Here is a 21,630-nt window from a genome sequence, read left to right as displayed (position 1 = left end):
AGCATGAGCCCTGGGGTCAGCTGCCTGGGCTCAAATCCTGCCTCTGCCACTTGTTAGCTGTGTGATCCCAGACTTAAGTGACTTAATCTCTCTGGGCCTCAGTTTCCTCATCCATGAAGTAGATGTAATAACAGCCCCCACCTCTTTGAATTGTTGTGATGATCAAATGAATTCACAAATGTAAAGGCTAGGACATGATGAGCACTCACAGAAGTGTTTGCTGCTCTTCACGGATTGAGGGGGAGAGGGGACCTGGGGGCCTCTGCACAAGTTACAAGAAACTCAGGGCCCCGGATGGAATGGGGGAGCTGGGGAAGAATCCCGATGGGAACTGGGGAGAATTTCAGAAAGCAAGGCGACCATATTGAGGAAAGGGCTTTGCACAGGCCCCACGTGGCCCCGGGAAAGGCCGCTGCACATCTGTCCTCTCCTGGGAGCCCAGCAGAATGCTCGGGCGTCTCTGTAACAGGGAAACTCCATCCTTCCAGTCACTCGGCCTGAAACCTTGGAGTCATCCCTGATTTCTTGATTTCTGCCACATCTGGCCCAGCAGTGTGTCCTGTCCACCTTTAGAACAGATCTAGAATATGAGGCCATGGACTTCCCCCCATGTCCCCACCTCTGATGGCCGCCCCGGGCCTGGTCACCATCATCTTTTGCCTGGACCATTGCAGTCTCCTCCTCTCTGGTTGTCACCCTTCCCCCCGGGCCCTGCCAGTCCCTTCTCCACACATAGTCAGGGGGATTCTTTCAGAACCAAGGTCAGGCGATGTTGACCTGCTCAGGACCCTCAGTGGCTCCCAGCTACCCCAGATAAAAGCCTGAGTCCTTCCTACAATGCGCAAGGCTCTGCACTATCTGTCCCGCACCACTGCCTCCCACGCTGCCCCAGCCACAGTGGCTTCCTCATCATCTTCACATATGCCAGGCACGATCCAGCCTCAGGGCCTTTGCACTCACTGTTTCCTCTGCCGGGAATGCTCTTCCTTCACATAGCCCCATTGCCCAATCCTTCATCTCTTTCAAGTCTGTCCTCAAATATTTGCTCAGCGAGGCCTCCTCCGGCCCTGCTCCCATGTTTAGATCTGTACCTCTCTGTGGTGCTCCGTCCCCCTTCCCTGGTTTATTTTTCTTCTTAGAATTTATTGCTAGGGAGGCACATCTGAAATACAATATATTTAATTTACCTACTAATGTGTATCCCCCTGTCCACCCCTACCCCCAAAATGTCAGCAGGGGGAGCAGGTTTGCCTGCTGAGGTCCGGACACTGTTCCAGGGACTCGGAACCCAGCAGAACGAAACACTGAGTCCCTGACTTCTTCTTCTTCTTTTTTTTTTTTTTTTTAATAAATTTATTTATTTATTTTTGGCCGCATTGGGTCTTCGTTGCTGTGCGCGGGCTTTCTCTAGTTGCGGTGAGCAGGGTCTACTCTTCGTTGTGGTACGTGGACTTCTCATTGCGGTGGCTTCTCTTGTTGTGGAGCACAGGCTCTAGGCGCGCGGGCTTCAGTAGTTGTGGCACACGGAGCCCCTGACTTGTTGACACTTCAGCCTCATGGATCTGAATGCCAGCACTGCCATGAACTGAGCAGGAGACTTTGAACCAGTGAGTGCACCGCTCCCCGGCTTCACTTTCCCCATCTGTGAATGGGACAACGATCCCTCCCTCCCAAGGCCATTGTGAGGCTCAGCGAGCAAATGTCTCAGAAGCGCCTGGCACCCAGTGGGCCCTCAATCAGAGCTCGGTTCTCCCCTGTCCAGCCCCCGGGGCTGGCTGTCCCCCAGTGGACTGTGCTGGGAGCGTTATTTTTAACTGTGGTTCCAGCAGGCTAGGCAGCAGCTCTGAAGGCCGCGGGAAGACCACAGGGCTAGCAACATCCGGGCTCTTGACGCCAGGAGACTGCGGCGTGGAAACATCAGGGGAGGATGCCCTCTGTTCACAGTCTGCCCGGTAACCCTTTATGCGAAATTATGTCATGTCACCCGATGCTGTTTATAAACTTAGCGCTGACCTTTCCCAAGCAGGGTGCTGGGAGAAGGGGCTATATATCCCCATCTCCCCACTGGTCCACCTCCTCGAGGAGCTGTTGGCGGCCCCTCCCGTTCGCCCACATTTACACAGAGCAAAGTTGGGGGGCTGGCCTCTGGCCAGACTTTGCCCGTTTATTTCAACACCTCCGAGTGCTCACAGCTGACCAGCCCTGGATATTTTTAAACCCTGGCCTGGGCCAACCTCTTTGTCACATTATGGTCGGGGCTTGGACTGAGTGCATGCCCAACAGGGGAGCTGAGGGTTTGGGATTCATTTGACAACAAACATATAACCAAATTCCAGGACCTATGCGCCTACTGTGTGCCAGGCCCTGTAGCAGGAATGGAAGCCTCAGGGGGCCTAACTCACAGAGCCTGTCCTCCAGGTGGCCTCAGTCTTGCGGGGACACTGCGACAAGTGCTAGAATGGAGGGTAAGATAGAAATTACAACTCGACTATCTACAGGGCCAGCAGGTTGTGTAAATGAATGAAGCGGGCCTGGTGGGAGGTGACAGTGAGGGGTGGGGACTGCGGTGAGCTGGGAAGCTCCTGCTGGGTCTGAAGGGGGCGGCCGCCCCTCAGCTCTGACCTCTGTTGTCATGCGGGAATCAGGCCTGGGGTGCCCAGAGCTTCAGAATTTTCAAGGGAAGCTGCAAATCCACGTTTATGTGGAGTTTCATGCAAAAATCTCATGACTTTTAAAGGTTGGCAACGAATTAAAAAAAAAATGTGAAAAACATTCCAGGGGGGCTTCCCTGGTGGCGCAGTGGTTGAGAGTCCGCCTGCCGATGCAGGGGACACGGGTTCGTGACCCGGTCCGGGAGGATCTCACATGCCGCGGAGCGGCTGGGCCCGTGAGCCATGGCCGCTGAGCCTGCACGTCCAGAGCCTGTGCTCCGCAACGGGAGAGGCCACAACAGTGAGAGGCCCGCATACCGCAAAGAAACAAAACAAAACAAAACAAAAAACATTCCGAGAGCCAAATGAAACCCATTTGTAGGCTGGACTCAGCCCACAGAGTCAAGTTGATCGAGGCAAACAGTTTGTGCTTTCTGATGCAAACAGATGCATTATAAAACGTTCACCACATAGGGGCTGAGCCCTTCTGCTATTCTAGACCCCAGGGAAAGAGCAGGAAACAAGATGCACAATGTCCCTGTCCTCATGTTGCTCATATTCACTCAGTGGTGTGCTGGAGCTGCCGGCACTGCTGGCTGGCGAATTCTGCAAGCTGGTTTCTCCACAGCCATCACAAAAAATTTTAAATTATTTGAACTTACAATTAAATAAACTATAATACAAATAAAAGTAACAACTACTCAAAACTCATCACTTTCTAATTAATGCACTGTTTCATATTCCTTGAGGTTACTGACATCTATCGCATGAGATTGCATCATACATCACACTCTGCGGTGGAAATAGTATCTGATGGCATGACGCTGAATACGTCTTCTCAACTCCACGTTCAGTGAAGTCATGCTGGGAGCTTGAAATCAGCCACCACGGGAGTGTTTATGCCCCAGAAATTGGCAAATGTAAACATCAGAGCTCCCCGCTTGCTGAGAGCCTGTCAAACATTCAGCAGCAAACTAGATAAAAACAAATATACGGATAATACGTATTATGTCAGACAGCAACAACTACTATGAAGGAAAATAAAGTAGGTCGAGGGATAGGTGGTGACGGAGGCGAGTATTTTATATGGGCAGGTCGTGGAAGTCTTCTCTGAGGAGATGATATTTGAGCAGAGACCTGAATGGAGGGACAGAATGAAACAGACAGATATCTTTGGTTCGGGCAAAGGGAAGAGCAATTCTCTGCCTAGAGACAGGAACAAGCTTTCTAGTTCAGGAACAGGGAGAAGGCAAGTGCGGCAGGAACAGAGTGAGGGAGGGAAACGGGGTAGGGATGAGGTTGGGGAGGTAGGCAAGGGTCAGATCATACAAGGTCTTATAGGCCATGGTGACGGAAGGGATTTTTATTCTAAGAGGGAAGGGGCGTTTTAGAGGGTTTTGAGCAGGGGTGTGACCTGACTTAATTTATCTTTTGCAAAGGCACCTCCTACTGTGATGGAGTAAAGCTGGGAAGCCAGGAGACTAGGGAGGAGACCACTGTCCCAGTCCAAGCAGGTGAGGGTGGTGGCCGCCAGCGCCATGGTGGTGGCTACAAAGGTGGCACAAGAGTATGGATTCAGGATGTATTTGGCCGCTGAGTTGACAGGACTTCTGATGGATGGGATGTGTCGGGGCGAAGCAACAGGGTATCAAATATGGCTTCTAGGTATTGTCCTGAATATCTGGTTGAGAGGTGGCACCGTTTACTGAGAAGACTAGTGGGAAGGGCTGGGGTTTTAGGAGGGGAAATGGGAGATTCTGAGGTTCTGTTTTGTGACATTTGAGGGGTGTGTGTGAGACCCATGTGGAGGTATCCACTCGCCAGTTGGACATCAGAATCTTGCCAGTTGGAGCACAAGGTAGTTCCGGAAGCAGTGTCTCTCTGTTGCTGTGGCAACTCCCAGCCAGGGGGACAATACTGCTGGGGGGTTGGGACGGGGGTTTCTGGGAAGGCCTCACAGTGAAGGAGTTGTGAAGGATAGGGAGAAGCATCTGGCAGGTGGAGAATGGAGGACCCGCATCCCAGTGGGAGGGCACAGCAGGGGCAAAGGCCTGGAAGCAGGAAAAGCGTAGCCTTTTCGGAGGATGGTGTGGGAGGGGCCCAGGTGTGGGAGAGAGGCTAGAAAGGCAGAAGGGCAGATCTCTCAAAGGGCTGCTTCTTTCAGCCGAAGGAGGCTGGAGTGCACCCTCAGGGCACAGGGTGAAGCGTGTAAGCAGGTTCAGGCCACAAAGAGCACCTTAGGAAGGAAACACTGCACCCACTCTGGCCTGAGGTTGTACAGGTCAGGTGGAGGATCCCCTGCCCTGCCCTCCCCTCCCCACTGGGCCCCCCAGCACCCTGCCCTCAGCGTACACAGCAAAACACCCCTCTAAGTCAGCCTGGAACATTTGCCAACCAGCCAGTTTCTTGGAGATATTTTGCCGACTAGCCAGGAAAACAAAATAACCCTGAGGTGAGGGAGGAAGGTCAAAGGAATATTCTGGAACCTTTGGTTTCTGGATTCCCATCAGGTGGAAGAGCCAGGAGGTCACTTCCCCGGACTGAGGGATGACTGAAGTGAACATGGCACGGCAGGGACTTGGGTGTTTACAGGAACTTTTGTAACCAATCTCAGGTATAGGCGTGGGGGAAATGGGGGCCTGGGTTCAAAGGCAGGTTTTTCTGCCACATATTTGCAGTGTGATCTTAGCCAGGTCTTATCTTTCTGAGTCTCTGTTTCCTTATCTGTACAAAGGGATAATAGTGGCACCTGTAATAGTGTCACTCACCAGTCTCCTGGAATTGCTGGGGGATGAAATGAGATAAAACAGATCAATAATTTAGCCCAGTGCCTAGCTCATGCCAAACTCCCAGTCAATGTCAGCTGTCAATCATTATTTGCAAAGTTATTAATTATTGAGCATATTAATTATATGACAGGCTTTGAGCAGTTCACACTACCTCATTTAAGCCTCATTCCCTCCCTGTGATTGAGGATTATTATTGACTCTGTATTACAGACAGGGAAACTAAGCCTCAGAGAGTTGACCCAGCTTTCCCAAGTTAAATTGTCTTAGGGGACACAGCTGGGATTTGAACCTGCATCTCACCTCATAACCCATTGCTATATTCATTCTGTATTCATTCTGCCTTCTGTGAATCGAATCAGGCTCCAGAATTCTGGTAAACAATAATCCACGTGACCCCCAGTATCCCTCCACTCCAGTAGGGACCCCTGCCTTTCCTGGAGCCAGCCAGCTCAGGCTGCACCCTGGGCCTGGGGTGTGGGCAGGACATGGATGATGGCTGCCCCACAGCAGTGCAGAGCATGCAGGAGCAGAGCCATCCTAGGCCAGCTGCAGCCTGAGTCCAGCTGGGCACCCATGTCCCATCAATAAACGTGCCCCAAAATAGCTCTCTGGGCCTGGCCAGGGCAAGAGGTCCAGGACGTCCTGTTCCCACCGGCTCTGGCCAGAGAGTGACTGTGTACTTGGCCTTCCCCATTTGGAGGCTGCTGGAAGGGAGGGCAGAGCTCATCCTGCCTGTGGACTCATGGGAATTAGCAGCCCCTGAGCACCAACACCCACAACTTGGGACACTGTGATGCTTCCCAAATGCACTGCTGGAGGAAGAGCATCAGTGGCTTTTATCTTAGTAGACAGTCTCCCGGGGAGGTTAAGAACTTGGTTGCTGGAGTCTGACTGGTGTGGGTTCAAATTCTGACTTAGCCATTTCCTAGCTGTGTGACTTTGGGCAAGTGACTTCCCCTCTCTGAGCCTTGGTTTTCTCACCTGGAAACTGGGGATAAACATTTCACAGGGTTGTTGCTGTGTTTCAATGAGTTTGTGTATACACAGAACGGGTTGTAGACTTGGCAGGTTTTATTTATTACCTGTTCCTCTCCCTCCCTCGCCCCTGCAACGTGAGCTCCACCAGTCAGGAATCTTTATGGTTTACTGATGAACTCCAAGGCCCATGGGAGGTGCTCACAGCTATTTGTTGAATAAATGGATGAATGAATGAATGAATGGAAACGCCAGGCACATAGCAAGTGCTCAAAAACACTTAGCAATTCTGTCTTAATGTGCCTTTGAAAAAAGAGAAGCTCAAGGATCAAATGTGACTCTCAATCGGGATTGGTCAAGATGTGGAGAAAGTTAAAGTGAGTCAAGGGGAAGAAAGACAAATGTTACACACAAAAGGACCGGAGGGAACTGGAGGGGGCAAAGCCGGGCACGGGGGCTGAGGCTGCCAGAAGCTGTGAACCATGGGGACGGTGGACGCTGGTCTGGAGTTCCGAGTCTGGGAGTCCAGGATGCTAGGAACACCGGCCTCTTGGTGTGATATCCTGGGGAGCAGCAGCTCCTCACTTGTTACCTCCTGGGTCACCCCCACGAATGTGAATTTGGGGCCCTAGCGCTTCTACGTCTGAGAAGCTGAATGCAAGGGGAAGAAGTGAGGAGGTTGGGCCGCCCATGCGCCTCATCATCCTGTGGCAGCAACACCGATTCACGCTCCTGCGGCCTGCCCGATGCAGGTTGCCAGGCGGAATGCTAGGGACAGCCCTAGGAGACGGGTACTACTGTAGCATTACTCCTGCTTTACAGATGAGAACACTGAGGCCCAGAGAGGCGGTGTGGGCTGCCCAAGGTCACAAGGAGACTGAGTGGTCAAGCCCCTCCCTGCAGCACTTCGGCCACATGTGACCACGAACGGTTCCCCGAGCACATGGGCTCCTCTTTCCAGGGCCCTTCCTGAGCTGTCCCTCACTTGGAGCATTCTGCCCAGTCTTTTTGCTGGGCCCGCGTCACACTTCCTGGGTCCCTCCTTGGGGGCAGCCTCCCCTGACCTCCTCCCACCCCCAGCTCCTGCTGTCTCTTGCTGAGCTGTGACAGTTGTATATTCATCTGTCCTCAGGATCTTGGGGGCAGCTGCGGGGTCTGCATTTTCTCTGGGACACGGTACCCAGCACAGAGTGGGCACTGCTAGAAATTGTGGAATGAACACACCCTTGGGTATGGCTGTGAACCAGGAGCTGTGACCCTCAGAGCCCTGAGTCCAGGATTGCACCTGGGACAGGTGGCGGATGGAGGGGACACCGAGACCACCAAGTCTCAAGCCACACTCTGGGGCCTTTACTGCTACTCCCTGGTCTGTTCATATACATAGGCAGCCCTGTCCAGTGGTCAGCGCCTAGGCCCCAGGGCCCAACTGTGTAGGTTCAAATACCGGTGTAGCTACCACCCTTCCAAGGGACCCTGGGCAAGTGATTAACCCCCTTGGCCTCAATTTCCCCACCTAAACAAATGGGGAAAATGATAGGGTTGTTGCGAGCATTAAATGAATTGAATATATGGTTAATGCTTAGAATCGTGCCTGGTACATGCCAAATGCTTTACAAGTACTAGCAGTATTATTATCATTAGGCAAGGTGGGTTATGCTGGGCCATAAGTAAGAAGTTTGGACTTTATGTCTGAGGGATGGGTATCAGTGGGCAGATTTTTAAACCTGTTCTGAGCTGGTTTCGATGACACTGAGATGTGATGCTAGAAGATCTGGCATCAGGAGCTGCCGGGCTGTGCTCCGTGCTTCACCACGTGGTTGACCGAACTCTCACAAACACACAAGAGGGAGCGCCCTTGTTACCCCTTTTCAGGTGGGGAAACCCCGACTCAGCAATATAAGTCACCTGCCCAAGGGCACATGGCCAATTAAGTAGCCAAACCAGGATTCAAACTCGGTTGTAAGTTTCCTGTTGCTACTATAACAAAGGATGTCAAATTTAGTGGCTTAAAACAACATAAATTTGTTATCTTACGGTTCTGGAGGTCGGAAGTCCAAAATAGGTCTCCCAAGGCTAAAAATCAAACACAGGCTCGCATTCCTTCCGAGGCTCCAGTTCTTGCCTTTTCCAGCTTCTAGATGCCACTCACACTCCTGGCTCACTTCACCCCAACCGCTGCTTCCATCAAAACCTCCCCTTCTCTGACTGACCGTCCTGCCTCCCTCTTATAAGGACCCTTGCAATTACGTTGAGCCTCCTGGATAACCCAGGTTCATCTTCCCGTCTTGAGATTCTTTATCACATCCACCAAGTCCCTTTTGTCATGTAAGGTGACATAATCACAGGTTCTGGGGATTAGGACATGGGCATCTTTGGGGGAGCCATCATTCTACCTGCCACAGACGTGGGATCCAGGCCCAACCTAGCCTCTCTGGCTTCCCCTGCGAGCACCCCAGGCTGCGGGACCAAGAATGAGAGGATGCCCAGCGTGGTGGCGGGGAGCGTGGGGAGCCCAGGTCTCTCGTGGCAAGTTTGGGGTCTTTATGTGAGGAAGCCCCAGGGAGGGAGGGCAGGCCCAGAGATGAGTGAGGTGGGCAGGGCTCGGACCCGGGGACCAGAGGGGCCCAGAACACTAAACCAGCTGACCAGAGGAGACGGGGGCCTGGGTGGCCCGAGCTGGCCATTTTCCAAAGAAGTTGGAAATCCTGGTTTTTATGTGAAATCTCCAGTTTTTAAATGTTGGCAAATGATTCAAAATTATGAGAAAAAACCTGCTACACATACACACATGCCTGCACCTACACTGTGTGTGAAGTCACACAGAACACCTCTGAGGCCAGGTGAGGCCCACAGGCTGTGAGTTCCCGACTGCCGGCCTGCCTGGGAGAGAGGGGAAAGCGAGTCCTTGCTGAGGGCAGCAGGGGCTGAAGCGTCCATGGAGGAGCCTGAAAGAGCCTGAAGAGCTTCCCCCGGCTCTGCCAGGTGGGGGAAGCCTGGACAGGGAGTGCTCAAGAAGGGGACAGTGGGCTTCGAGGTGGTCAAGAAGCCGAGCGAGGCCACAATGAGGCCAGATCAGTTCAATCCCAGTCCCAGCTGGGACTCCAGGTGGACAGGCTGCTGTGTGGCCTTGGACAAGTTACCTGGCCTCTCTGTGCCTTCCTTTTCTCTTGTGGAGGTTGACTCCACTCCACAGGGTGTCCAGTTCCACACATTCCTTGAACAAATCCCTGATATGTGTCAGGCTCTGTTCTGGCCCTGGGGACTCAGCACTGCACGAAGCAGGGCGAGCCCCTGCTTCCAAAGGCCATGGTCGAGCTGCTGGCATGGGACTGGGCCTGGGCTTAATTACCAAGAACTCGAGAGTGGTCAGTTCCTCTTCCCCTGCCGACCTTTGCTTTTGCCACCTTATCCCTAACGTAGCTGTGGCTTGTGACTTCCACTTATTCACTGAGCACCAATTCAATATCATGTATTCTATCCTCAAAATCTGAAGACGGATGCTATTATGGCCCCTATTTTACAGGTGGAGAAACTGAGGTCAGGACACACAGGTTACATAGCTAGGAAGGGGCTGTCTTGGGAAGGAACCCCTGACCCCAGAGACTACTCTCTAGCCCCTCTGCCTTAACTTTTAGCTACTTTTCAGTCCCTAGGGAAGCTTAAAGCCATCAGCCAGGGCAACCTTGGAGGTAACATGGAGGAAATGTCCTCCCTTTGTGCTAAACTCTGTCCGGAATTACCTCTTCCCAACTTCAAACAGGCCCCAGTTCCTGACCTCGTTGACTGCATGGCCCTTGGCGCCTTGAGAGATTTCAAACAGCTGATCTTCTTTCATCTTTCTGGACTCGAGGTCTGAGCATTTTTCCGTCTCTCTGCCTGAGGCTGCCCTGGGACTCCCTAAGCCATTTTACCATAAACGTCCAGTTATTGGACCTACTACGTGCCAGGTACTTGATAGGCATGACCTCATTTAACCCTTAACAATTTAACCCTTAACAATTTAACCCTTAACAAGGCAGTGCCAGGGCAGTTGAGGAAACTGAAGCTAGATGGGGTGAAGTCACTTGCCCAAAGTCACACAACCCTGAACGGGGATGGCTTCAAAGCCACACCGTGAAGCCCTGTGCCACGCGGCTGCTCTCCACAAACCGCTGAGTGGGAAGACTTTTCTGCTCTTCACAAAAACCTTCATCCTCCTTCCACCCAGTTCATTCTCAATGCCTGAAAGCTTCGTTTCCCATTAGTCCCAATGGGAGGGCTCCTTCCTGGGATCAGGGGCTGGGTGGCTAATGTGTTCCAAGGCTCCCTTCCCAGCCCCTTCTCTCATCTCTTGTGTGGGGTTACCCGGTGGGGAAGTCTTCCCATCTTTCTCCCGCTAGAGTCTCCAGTTGCTGGGAAAAGCAAGAAGGGAATGAAAGGCGGATGCTGTGGGCAGGGTGCAGGGACAGGCTTTAGGGTTCCAGATTCCAAACGCCCAGGGAAAGTATGGTCAGAAGGGTGGAGCTGCCCAAATCAAATGTGGCTGGTTCTTATCAGCTCCAGAGCTCTTCGGGCAGCGTGGAATCAAAGGAGGCCAGGGCTATTTGTTTGCTTTTTTTCCTCCTTTTTGGCTAAAGGAGATCAAAGCAAATCTGCTCTGCCCAGCTCCTCCTTCCTTTCTTTCTCTTTTCCTAGTCGCCCTTCTTCGAACCCTGAGAACTAAAAACCCTAAATTTGAGAGGGAGGGTTTGTTATCACCACCTCATTATCCCTGGTGTGACCCTGCGCTGAGCCCTAGGTCGAGCACTTTATGGGAACAACTGCATAGATTCCCGCAAATGATGAGTGACAGCTCTTATTATTCCCCTGGCAGAGGAGGAAACTTAGGCACCGAGAGAGAAAGTCACTCTTCAGTGGTCACTCAAGATTCTGACTCCCCGGTTGAGGCTCTCAAGCCACATCCTTCCTCCAAATCTGTATTTCCACCAAGAAAAATGAGTATAAAGGGGGCTAACAGCAGAAAACCAGCCTCAAATGTTCCCTGAGTCTCTCTGCTGGGCCCAGCCCTGAGTTCAGGGGCTACAAACTCCAGTGACTTCACTGCCCAGGCAAGACACAGAGATGATTGAAGGCAGCCGGGTGGGAGGCAGCAGGGAGTGGTGGAGACTGCGGTGAACTGGAAAGCCCCACAGTTTCAACTCAGCACCAGCCCATGGCTGCCTTGGGAAAATAAGACCCAGTATCGACAGGGTTTTCAGGCAAGCCAGAATTCTAGACATTTTATGTGAAATCTCTGTATTTTTCTTTGACATGGTGGAAGATGACAGTCTATTTTTATTTTAGTGATAAATAGAATAAATTGATAGCGTGCTATGCCGGCATCCTGGATTCAATATTCCATTTTCTCAGTGAGTTGAAATACCACCTTTGTCATAGTCCTTCCCACTGTTCTTCCGTTCTTCTATTTCATACTTTTCCTTGTAAACTCCAAGATGATTTTATCCAATTAAAAAAAATCCTGTGGGTCACTACTCGAAATTACATTAAGTTTATATATGTTGGCAGAATTGTCATTTGAAGGGTGTGAAGTCTTCCCGCCTATTTATTCTCATCTTATTTCATGCCCTTTGGGAAGATATTTTAGTTTTCTTCCAAAGTCTCTTGATTTTTAAGTGATGGGGAAATTCCAAGATGTTGGAACTGCATGGGCTAAGTAACACCTCCCGTGGGCTGCATCTGGCCTGGGGCCCCCTGTTACCCCCTGAGATTCTGGGCGGCCTCACCCCGGGGGGTTGGGGGGCGCTGAACATGCTGTCATTCAAAGATAACCCTGTTCCAGGCAGAGAGATCTCCGGAGCCAGGGACCTCGGGGCAGGCTGGGCTGAGAAACTCTGGGATGTTCAGCGCTTGACCCACCCTGTGGAAAGGCAGGGTACCCACTTCCTTCACACTCAGCCAGATAAGCCCACAGAAGTGACCCTTTCCTGCCGGGGCTCCAGCCAGCTCATTTTTGACCAGCACTTAAAACAGCAATTAAAAGTAATCCACACGGTTGGTTTTTTTTAACAAAAGTTAGAAAAAAAATAAGAAGAAAACGCAATCAGTTGTTCAAGGAATATCTGTTGAGGGCTACTAATGGGCACTGCTCAGAGAGCTGTGGCTGGGATTCCAGCTTCATGGATATTATGTTCTAGTGGGAAACACAGGCCATAAACCCAGAAACAAATGAAAAATCAAGGTACATTCCAGTGATGATCAGTGCATGAAAAGATGAAAGTGATGGGAGGCTGGAGGACTCCCATAGACAGAGGCTTGGCGAAAGCCTTATAGCGGAGGTGCCGATATTTTAAGATCCGAGTGATGGAAAAGAGACAGGCATGGTGCCTCCTTGGTGATCCTGACACCCAGGAAAACCACTGTGACATTTGGGCATATGCCCTGCCAAACTTTTTTGCCTAATTCTATTTTTATATTGATGCGGTTTTTAAAAAATTTTTAATTTCTGTTGTACATGTTTGCATTTTCCAAAACCCAAAAGTGGCCACATAGTGTTTTAAAACCACCTTCTTTTCCTACTCGAAGTCTCAGTTTCCCCATCTGTGAACCAGAGTTGATCTTAGTAGCTACGCCACGTGAGGGTGAAACAGGCAGGTGTGAAGATTACCCAAGAAAATGGCCTATGGCATATGATTGATCCAAAGATCAGTCATTATTGGTATTAAAAAAAAAATTATTTTTTTCTACTTTTTGGCTGTGCCTCACGGCATGCGGGATCTTATTTCCCTGACCAGGGATCGAACCCGTGCCCCCTGCAATGGAAGCACAGCGCCTCAACCACTGAACTGCCAGGGAAGTCCCCCATTATTGGTATCTTTAAAAAATCACTTTGCAATATAGCAGCCCTGAGAGGTGGAGATTATCGTCTCCATATTGCAGGGGAGATTTCAAGGCTGAGATGGGAGCCAGCTAGGGAGAGGTCAGGACATCATTCCCCGGCCCCCAGCCTCTGCACCGTGAAACCTCAACCAGATAGCACCCCTTCCTCCCTGGAGAGGAAGTTAAGGCTGAAACCAGGGGCTTCTTTTCGGTTGTTTTTCTCCTCTCTGTGATGTTGTTCATTTTTGTGAACATTGCACTTATCTGATGTCACAGGTTTGGGGAACACAAACCGCAGACACAAATACGCCGTGTTATTCTTTGAAGGATTGTATGGCGAGATAAGGGAGCTTGGTGCTGGGGGGATACAGCATGCAAGGAGGCACGGCTTGTTTTTGTAGAACTAGGAGCGTCAGGGTTTGTTCTCGGGTTCAGAGTCGTCAGCATGTTTGCTGGGAGCTCAGTCACTGGTCACTGTCTCCCAGGTCACACTGGGTGTGCTAAGACTCACCCTTCCCCAGTGCTGCCAGAACAGCCAGGCAACAGGCGTGGGGGAAACCCAGAGACATCACCAGCACCACAGCATCAGCATCTCCTGATGATGCTGCCGAAAAGGCTGGTGGCCCAGTGGTGCCTGAGGCTAAAGCATGCTGGGCCCCTCCATCTTCTGGTAGATTCTGAGTTAACCCGAAAATCCTGTTTGGTTTTCCTGTGCTTTTTGAGAATGTCACTCAAACAACTGAATTCCCTCTCTGACCTAAGTGTCATGAGGCCTGCAAAAACCCTGCTTCCTGCTTCTGCCCTGACCCCCATGCAGACTATTATCCACATGCAGTCGATGGGATCCTGTGAAAACCCAAGTCAGGTCACATCCCTCCTCTGCTCAGAACCCTCCTGTGGCTCCCACTTCACTCAGGGTCAAAGCCAAGTCCTTATTGTGGCCTGCAAGGTTCTGCCTGCCCAATCTTGCCCTCTCCTCCTCCACCCTCACTCCTTCATCTCTCCCACTCACTGCACTGGCCTCCACCATGCCCCTTTGGGCCTCAGGGCCTTTGCACTTAACTGCTCCCTTACTTCCTTCACTACAATACATTCTTATCAGAGAGGCTGACCCCCACAAAAATGATGTCTCTTTCCCAAAATACCTATCCCTTACCCGGCTTTATTTTTCTTCTTAGCTCCTTGTCACTACCTGACATGTCAGATACTTATTCTTTTGTTTACTGTCAATTGGACCTAAGTTTCCAGGGACTTTTGTGTTTCTCTGGTACCTAGAAACTTCCTGACACATTGAGTAAGCTCAATTTCTTCTTTTGTGTAAATAAATGCAAGAATCTTGGGGTCAACTACTTCAGACCAAAGGGTTCAGGATAATAAGAATCATAAAGGATTTTAAAGCGGTGACTTCTGTGATCAATTGGTTTGGGAATGATCACTGAAGCTTCTGAAAGAGGCCACATGCTCTAACTGTGGGGTGCACACATCATGGGGGCTGCTGGATAGTGTTGTGTGGAATACAGACAATATCAGAGCCTCCCTCATCTCAGGGATTAAATCAGATGATATGTGTATGACGCTTAGCCCCATGCTTGGAATGTGGTGCTCAGCACTGTAAGTGCCAGCTATAGCAAGAAGGGGAGCATGGAGACAGGATTAGCTGACATCCAGGTTCCTGGATCGAGTGAGTGCATGGATGGGCATGCACGAAACTGAAAATAAAGGAGGAAGTTTGGGGTGTGGTTGAGGCCAAGGGTACCAGGGTCAGAGTGGGAAAAAGAGTTGAGGGTTTGTGAGATGTCTCAGTGAACATGTCCAGTTGACAGGTGGACTCAGGAGAGAGACCAAGCCTGGAGTTACAAATTTGGGGATTACCAGTGCAAAGATGGTAAGTGAAGACCCAAGGATGGCCCTAAGTCAGAGATCATGTGCAGAGGAGTAAAGGTGTGGATGGAACCCTTAGGGGCTCCCAGTGTCCCTCTTCTGCTCAGGGCTTTGTCCTGAGATCTGACTTAGCTCTTCAGGCTGGGGAGGGGTCCCCTTCCTTGAGCACATGGACTGATACCCCCTCAAATAAAAATGAGTTCTCAGCCAGGCAGAAGAGTTGACAATAGCTATGGCTGGGCAATTGACAAGGTCCACCTCACCTCTATTGTCTAGAAATTTTTTATCCATCCGCTTCTCTCCTCAACTCACCACAATGTCATTACCACTCTCACTACATGTATTGGTCATCTACAGGTACAATAATGCTACGTAACAAACCACCCCAAACCTTTTACTCTCTTGAATGTGGAGGGAGAGACAAGAAAACCATAGATGAGACTGAAAAAGAGAAGTCAATGAAGTAGGATAACCAGAAAATAGAGGTGATATCAGAGCCAAGGAATTCTTCACCGTTCCCTGGAACCATGCCTCTTGACATGTGACCTCATGGTTCCTCTCACAAAAGGGGTGGAGCATATTTCCTCCCCCGTGACTTGAGTTCAGCCACTTCAGTGACTTGCTTTCACCAACAGAATGAGATGAAAGTGACAATGTGTCCGTTGGAGACTAGGCTTTAAGAGACCTTGCATGTTTCCACCTGGGTTTTATGCCTCTGTCATCGCTGTAACCAGACACACCTGGTAAAGTCAATGGGTCCCAGAAGAAGATGAGAGGCATGTGAGGCAGAGCAGAGTCCCACCAGCCAGGACTGCCTAGCTCAGCTGACTTCCAGTTGAACAGCAGGCAGATGGATGGGTCCAGCCAAGATCAGCAGAGCCATCCAGCCAAGCCCACACCAGGTCAGCTGACCTGCAACAACTCCATATTCAAGAGAATAAAAGGTTTGGGGGTGTTTGTTATGCAGAATTATCACAGCTGTAGATGACTGACACATGCTGTGAGAATGGAAGTGAGATTGCGGTGAGTTGAGGAGAGAAGAGGATGGGATTTTTAAAATTCTGGTTAATATAGATGTGGCAGACATTGTTGACTGTTCAACCACAGCCATTGTCAACTCTTCTGGTTGGCTGAGAGAACCCTCTTTTGTTTGAGGGGGTATCGGCCTATGTACTCAAGGAAGGGGTCGTCCTCCCAGTCTGGGAAGATAAATCAAGTCTCAGGACAGAAGCCAATGGTAGAGTAGAAAAAGAGAAAACAACACTTGTCCTGTATAATGTCTTTGAGTCTTTGCATTAACATCCCTTGAATGACTTGTGGCAGATACTCCTCGGTGCCTGCCCAATACCCACTCTTCCTTTTATCCTTGTTTACAGAACCCTGATTTTATTGGGATGGCAATAGGCCAGCTGAAAGCACTCAGTCTCCTAAAGTCCCTGACAGCTAACAGTGGCCATGTGAACCAGGTATGAGCAATAAAAATTTAGCAAAATTTGCCAAGTGGGGCCCCTGGGAAAGCTTTTTGAAAAGAGACAAATGTAGTGGGCATTCTGCTTGCCCCTATCCTCTTCCTCCTGCCTATAATGTGGATTTAGTAACAGGAGACAATAGAAACTTGCCAATGGTAAGGTTTTGTGTTACTTGCAGCTGAATGCATGACTGAGAGATCCACCCCAATGCCTCTGGATTTCTAAACACATGAGAAAATACATTTCCTTAATGATTAAGCCATTTTGCCTTGCGTTTTCTGTCCTTGTAGCTGAATGCATCCTAGAGAGTCCTGAATTTTGCAGCGAGTTGACTTCTGGTAAACTGAGATATGCCTGATCTTGGATTTGAGTGATATGGGGGTGGAGGGCAGGGGTCACTCTCACTCCTTCTGGAAAATCAGATGGTGAGAGAGAGGCATTCTGATTTCCTGTGCATCCTTCTGCCAGGACCAAAAGGTCTAAGGACTCAGGGTTTACTTCCACTTTAGATATCTGTGAAGAGTTCTTACTAGTCGAGTTGTTTGTTTGCTTGTTTGTTTTTGAAGGAGGAAACTAAGGTTCAAATTTACCACCTAAGGCACTCAGCCAGAGCTAGGTCTGGCCTGGGATCATCTTTTTTTCTCCTTTCTGGGCCCCTGTCTTCTCATCAGCAGAATGAGATTACTCAAGGGCAAAGCTTTTCAAACATCTCATTTCAAAGTAGGCAAAACCGTTTATAACTGAACTCTTTTTTTTTTTTTTTTTTAATTTATTTATTTATTTATTTTTTAACTGAACTCTTAACTTGTTCAACCTATAAAAAGATAAAAGAGAAACTGCTCAGAGTGCGGAGGGTCAGGAGGCCTGCAGCCTCCTCCCCAGGCCCCATGGCCCACTGGCACCTCACTGCAGCCCTGGGTTTGCGGGAGGCTTTTCGGAAACACCAGCCTAGATTATCCCAAGGCCTTTGGGAAAATCTCTGAGACCAAGAGGGGAATCTCTGATCTTTCAAACTTTGCTAAAATGTTTCGCAGACGACAGGCACGCAGGCACACACACAGCAAAACAAAACCAAAACCAAAAGCTCTCTAACAGTGCAAAAGGAACAGAAAGTCACCTCCCTCCCGTCTCTGACTTGCCATTCTTCCTGGAAAATACAGGGCCTTGTCTCCCAGAGAGGTGGTCTGTGTGTCTCGCAGTATATATATGTACACATATTGCCCCGTCGTACCTCGCAAAACACACACACACACACACACACACACACACACATTGTAGCATCCTATAATCACTGTTTTGCATCTTGTTTTTCTCGGTTAATGTTACATCTTGGCAGTTTTTCCAAATCAGTACTCAGAGGACTGCTTCATTCACTTCAGTGGCTACATGATATTGAAATACTATTTAATTTATTTGGCTAAAAAGGCCCTTTTTCTTGACTAAGAGCTACAAGCTACTATGTATAGAACAAATAAGATACAAGGATAGATTGTACAGCCAGGGAATACAGCAAATATTCTATAATAACTTTAAATGGAGTATAATGTATAGAAATATTGAATCACTATGTTGTACACCTGAAATAATATAATATTGTAAGTCAACTATATTTTAATTTTTAAAAAACAAGAAAAGAAAAAAATAAAGAAAATGGGATACTAAAAACAACAAAAAGAAGGTTCCTATTCTTGGATACTCAGGTTGCTTCCAGTTTTTTACTGTGTCAAAGAATCCTGCAGTGAAGGTCTTTAGTTCTTTATGTATGCATCTTGGTACACATGTGCTAACTTAGATGCTTGATTTGTTCTCTCTCTTTTTGTCTCTGTCTCTGTTTTTGTCTCCCTCTCTCTCTTTCTGCTTTTTTGCTTTATTTATTTTTTGCTTATTTGCATTTTTCAACTTTTACTCTATGAGCATGTCTCATTTGTGGAATAATTAAAAGGATATGTTTACAGGCCCAGGCCTCTAGCTTCAGCCAAGTTAGATAAACAACCCCTCGCACAAGCACAAAGAAAAAAAAAGAAAAATTCGGCCTCGGCTGCTGAGGCCTCTTTGGCTGGGAGGTTGCGTATCTGGAGAGCTGTGTACCAAGGCCCAGCCCTGCCTGCTGCAACACGTTCTGGAGTGCAAGGTCTGGGTTCTGGTTTAGGCTGTGTCGTTAACTTGCCCGGTGACTCCAGGTAAGTCACTAAGCCCGGCTGAGCCGTCGGAAGAGCGTTCACTGTGTGCCAGGCTCTCAGCTAAGTGTGACATAGTGTCTGGGGAGGCTGGTATTATTATCCCAACATCTCAGATGAAGGAAAGAAACTCAGGGAGATGAAGCGCTTGCCAGTCTCCTCTAGATCAGTCAAGGAACCACCATCCACCCAGCCCAGGAGTCGGTCCTGATTCCTCCCCTCCTCCCCTACAAATATCAGCTTACCTTCCAGTACCCTTGGCTCTATCTTCAAAATATGTGCCTGTCTCTCACTGAATCCTCACCACGCAGCCTTCCAGGCCCTCTGTCATCTACCCGCCACCCACCTTTCTAATTTCATCTCCCACCCCCACTCTTCCCCGGCTTTCTCTGCCCCGTCACACCTGGCTCACTCTCAACCTCGGGGCCTTTGCACTTGCTCCTCTACCTGGAGTCTTTTCCTTCCCAGTAGCTCCAGGACTAGGTTGAGGCAAGCGAGGTGTCCAGGGCGAAAACATTAAGGAGGCAACCTCCTGATTTGCCAACCTGCCCCTGAATGAACCTGAGACTGAGCCCCGCTCACATTCTGAACCCTGGGTCACTCGCTTACCTCACCCTCACCTGGCACTTCTTCCCAGACTTGGTTCTTCTCATCATTTGGGTCTTGGCTTAAAGGACTCCCTCCTCAGGGAGGCGCCCCCAGACCATCTTAGTTAAGGGTGTTCCCACCACTATCTAGCCCACCCCATCGTCTCATTTTCATTTATTTTCATTGCTCTTATTGTACAATTATTTGTTTTGTGCCTATCTCTACCCACTAGGTTATAAGCTCTGTGAGGGAGGGGACTCATTCTCCGATACTACCTAGTATATTCTCTGCTATATCCCCAGCACCCAGCACACAGACAGCATTCAGTTTATAACATACTCAGTAAATAACCGTGGGGCGAATGAATGAATGAATGCATGCATGAGCTGGTTAGAGGCAGAGTCACGATTCAACCCAGGTTTACCTGGCTCCAAAGTCAGTCCTCCCATCCACGACTGATAAACAAGGGCCAGGGCACCCTTGACTGTGGCTTGTGTCACAGCCTGTCCTGATAGGAAGCCTGAGACCCAAGGACAGGCTGCCTGAGGAAAGTTCTAGGTGGGGAGGAGCTTGGCCACAATCACGGGGGCTGCTGTCAGCCTCAGGCCTTCGCAAGGCCAGCTGTGCCCCACCCCCCTCCTTCTAGTTTTTATTTTTAGAGGCAAGTTTTTGGGCACAGAGAAAGCTCCTTAGGAAAAGTCCAGCAAGAGGATGAGGGAGGAGGTTTTGAAACCCAGTGGGAAAGTAGGTCAGGCCGGGTTGCTGGCTGGCATCCAGACGATAAGGCCTCTGTGGAAGTTTAATAACGTGAGCGACCGTATCCATGACATAATTCATAACTGAGAGGAAATAGCGATTAAGGGGCAATTGTGCAATGTGGGACAAGCCTCCTTCACAGCTCATAAAAGCAGGAGCAGAGAGAGGTGACTCTGTCATTCTAGGGCCACTGGGGGCCGGGCAGGCAACCCACGGAGACTGGGGGCTAAGTCTCTACATTGGGGGGTTTACACCCATCTTTCCTCTCCCCCTCAGGCTGCAGGGAACTGGGAGAACATGGAAGGCAGAGACTCCCTTCAGCAAGCCCTACTATGTGCCTGGCTGGGCTCGGGGCTGGGGTGAAAGCCATAAACATGGCATTTTGCCGCGGTTGAGAGATTTGGATGCAGCTGCACTGTTTTGATGCTGCCTTGTCAGAATGGAAAATTGCTTTGATTATCAAGTGAACTGTGCAACAGACACCCTGACACTTATTCCATCTCCCCCTCCCCCCACTCCAATTACTATCGATTTTCAGTTTCCCCTTTATTCATTCTCTATTGTTTGATCTTTCCAGGAGCACTCTTTGCTTTTATAATCAGTTACACACACACACACACACACATTAAATCCGCATCGTCACCTTTTCTCTTTCTTGAATAGGCCAAGCATGCGCTCACCCCAGGGCCTTTGCACTTGCTGTGCCCTCTGCCTGGAATGCTCCTCCCCTAGATAACCCCATAACTCACCCCTCACCTTCTTCAGGTCTTCACTCAAATGTTACCTTCCCTTTGAAGTCTTAGCTGACCAACCTTTTCAAAGCAGCAAACCCATCTGTTGTTCTCTATCTACCTCTCCTATTTTATTTTTATCTACAGCACCTATCACCAATTAACCCTCTCCATCTGCTGTTCATTTTTTTATTGCCTGCTTGGTCCCACTAGTATGTTAGTGCCACCGGCAAAGGGACTTTTGTCCATCTTGTTCTTGGCTGCATCTCCAGTGTCGGGAACTGCGCCTGGAACACTGTAGTTGCTCAGGAAATATTGGTGGTTGAATGAATGAGTAAATGTTTGCTACTATTATTGACTGATAAAAAGGCTGACCATTTGCTGGTTTGGTTTGGGGGCTGCCTCAGAATGCCTCCAGCTCAAGCCTTTCTTGGATGCTACTGTTGGGATCAGAAGTTGGCATCATCAAGGCTGGTCCGGCTGGCCCGGGTACTGGCAGCTGGCAGCTGTTCTGATTGGTCAGTGCTCAGTTTGAAGACCACACCTCCTCCTTCCTCCCCGGGAACTCCTTGGCTACTTTAAGATTCTAAATGCATCAACCCACTGACCCCACCCATTCATGAACATTCTCATGCAAGGGAGCCAAGCTCTGTATGCAAAAGTGGTTCCTTGCAAAACTTTTCACAATAGTGAAATAATGCGTGCACGCGCGCGCGCACACACACACACGCAACAGAGTCAGGGATACACACGCTCCC

The 21,630-nt window shown here is 49.7% G+C and overlaps 1 long non-coding RNA gene across 1 annotated transcript in view; it reads right to left on the bottom strand.

The window, feature by feature from the left end:
- Positions 1 to 21,630, bottom strand: part of LOC111186769 (uncharacterized) — a 246,370-nt gene that overhangs the window by 29,581 nt on the left and 195,159 nt on the right. The window lies entirely within an intron of this gene.

Source organism: Delphinapterus leucas, chromosome 15 (genome assembly GCF_059928025.1).
Source record: "Delphinapterus leucas isolate spDelLeu-1000000601 "Yukka" chromosome 15, BTC_Dleu_Yukka2, whole genome shotgun sequence".
In the NCBI taxonomy this organism is placed as follows: Eukaryota; Metazoa; Chordata; class Mammalia; order Artiodactyla; family Monodontidae; genus Delphinapterus; species Delphinapterus leucas.
Note: the sequence above shows the minus strand (reverse complement) of the source record. Positions and strands in the feature narration are given on the sequence as shown.